Below are 3,084 nucleotides of genomic sequence, written 5' to 3' on the forward strand. Positions count from 1 at the left end.
TATGGCTCATATACCATATAGGGACAGACGCTGGAACGAAGCGGAGCAGAGCGGAGCGAAGCGGAAGAATCTGTCCAAATAAGGAAGTTACGTTATGTGGGTTGGGGGTGTTGGGTCAACGTCTCACTATACGATACATGAGTAATTTGGGAATTGCATATTGTACTGTAGAGTTTACTCTAGGATTATAAATAGAACTGTTTGCAATCCTAGGTCCTCGAGAGAGTTGAATTTTGTATTCTGTATTCTTTTTTGAATATTGAAAAGGAGGTCGCCGCTCTGCTCCCGAGGATGTAGCCATCTTTGCCGAACCTCGTTAAATCTCTGTGTTCTTCTGGATTTGTGTCGTTATTACTGTTTTTCTTCGCCCTTATTTTCCCAACAGTTTGTTAAATAATTTTAAAATATTTTAAATATATTTGGATTGTGCCAAAAGGTTTATTGTCGTAGATTGATTATTTATTGCATTTTCTCCTCGCTGCAACAAAAAAGAATATCTTGTTGTTTGAAGGTTATATAGAATAAACACTACTTTCCTCTTTACTGTAACGAAAAGAAGTTCACGTTGTTTGTCTGTTGCGCAGGGCGGGAACGACTTTACTCTGCATCTCAACTTTGTGTTGTAACTGAGCACCGCAGCTTTGCGCCACAACTCGACTGAACAATTCTGCACCGCAACTCTGCTCTGCAACTCGATACTGCAACTCTGTGTTGTAACTCGGCATGGAAACTCTTTGCCGCAACTCGACACCACAACTATGCATCGTAACTCGGCACTACAACTCATTGTCACAACTCAACACCGCAACTCTGCATTTTCGCTTTGCCGCGCAACTCTACATTGCAACTCTTCACAGTTATGCATGACGACTTTCTTCCTCTTAGAAAATATGGTACCAGATGATAGTCTTGAACTCAACATATCGACGAGACAACCCACTACCACGCGTCGTTGCGATGCATCACCCCGACACACTGCCGCAGAGCGTTTTCGTGATGCCCAAACGCGACCCCCCCTAGCAATGCATCGCCGCGATGCTCCGTCGCGATGCACCGTTGCAACGCATCGCCCCAATGCATCGCCCTGATGCACCGTCGCACACGTCACGTCGGCGTGACGCTTCATCCCGACACTCCGCCAGAACACATCGCCCCAACGCACGATGGCAACGCGATGCCCCGACGCACAACCGCAATGTGTTGTCGTGACTCAGCTCCACTTCTCCAACTCTATCCTCTCTTTTAGACGTATTTATATGCTCTAAAAAGAGTTTCGACCATTATCTGCTAAATATTATATAAATTAAAAATTAAGTGCAAGTATTAAATAATCATAATTAGTATTAAATGCTCATAAAAAGATTGAGAAAAAAATACATATATTTCATAAACCCATAAAAGATTTGACTTTTCATGTTTAAAAAAAAAAAGCAATTTCTTTGCCTTGACAAGTTTCAAACGCGAGACATTTGGCTTGAACCAGCAAAGACCAACCAAATAAACAGTTTTGAAATTCTACACTATATGTAGATTTATATCATTCTTATTTAAAATTAAGAGATGATAAACTATGATAAAATATTTAAAAGTATGCATCACAAAAATGAAAAAAGATTTATATATAAATATTTTTGGATGATGAAATTGGACTCGCCCAAAAATAGGGGAGCAACTGATACGCCACAAATAAATTTTCATTGTCTGACACGAATCTCGAAGCATGACACATATCTCGAGATAATCTTTTGAGCAAGAGATGTTTAAACATTTATAAAAACTCATCCAATATTCTGATTTCAACAAACTTATGGTCAAACTAACCAGTTCATTGAGACGGACCTAATGATGTCATAGTCAGTCCAATCCGAGTCAAATCAAGCTCGTACAAAATCATTAAATCATTCTTGTAAGATTTCCAGACACATTTGAAAGATTAAAATATTGACGAATCTAGCAAATTTATAGTCGAATCGAGTGTCTCGAAAAGGCAAATCCAACTGACCAAATATCACTCAATTCTGACATCAGACATTTAGATATCCATTAAACACCGTCTGATGGAAGAAAGCTATCCAGACTGTTCGACCAAAATGATTTATATTCCTGCATTAATTGCATCTAGAACACTACAAATATACCCCCACCCCTCACATGAGTGGGAGTTGAATCCTATAGATAGTGCCTGGGGCCTTGATCTGGAGCTATAGCTCAGCATCACAACCGACCGACTTCGATCACCGTCGACCACCGCCAATCGCTGTCAACCATAATTGACAACCATCGACCGTCGCAGACCGCTGTCGACCTTCATCGACCCCCGCTGACCGTCGTCGACCAATGTCGACCGTCGTCAACTTCTACCAACCAATCACTGTCAGTAAATGTTGGGACAATAGCTCATAACTACGGTCCATGTGCCAATAACGACCTATGTGGTCCTCGATTCATGTAGCTCTTGATTCCAGCCCTCGCAGCTTACAAACGTCATTCATACTTGTTCTAATGATCTACATGATCATTAGCTCGTGTAACTTTCAACTATGACCCTCATAGCCTAAGAACATCATTCATACTTGCCCTTACGACCTATGTGGTTTACAACTTAAGTTACTCCCATCTATGACCCTTGAGGCCTACATACGTCATTCATACTCCTCACTACGGATTATTGGATCCACAACTCCCGCAAATTGCTTACTATGATTTTTTTGGTCAATTAATACTTCTGAAGCAACCACTTACAACACTCACAACAAAATACTAGCTTCACAATAATCAACAATGACCATTACAACATGCTGTCACCAAGAACAACAATCTGATTATAGTTATACAGCTTTGTAATTTCATCTTCCCAAATTTAGGAGAACGAACCAATGCATTCATAATTCATAGTAGATTATTTCAATTGTATTAGACTTGATATTTTTCTTATTTCAAGGGTTTTTCACATAAAAAATCAATGAGTCTTTATTTGCTTACTTTTATTCTTTTATATATGTATGCTGAATTCTCGTGCAAAGCAAAAACAATAATTCACTATCGCCACAAATTTCTTAGCACACATTATATATATATATATAC

The sequence above is a fragment of the Phalaenopsis equestris genome, unplaced genomic scaffold (assembly GCF_001263595.1).
Source record: "Phalaenopsis equestris unplaced genomic scaffold, ASM126359v1 Scaffold001303, whole genome shotgun sequence".
Lineage (NCBI taxonomy): Eukaryota > Viridiplantae > Streptophyta > Magnoliopsida > Asparagales > Orchidaceae > Phalaenopsis > Phalaenopsis equestris.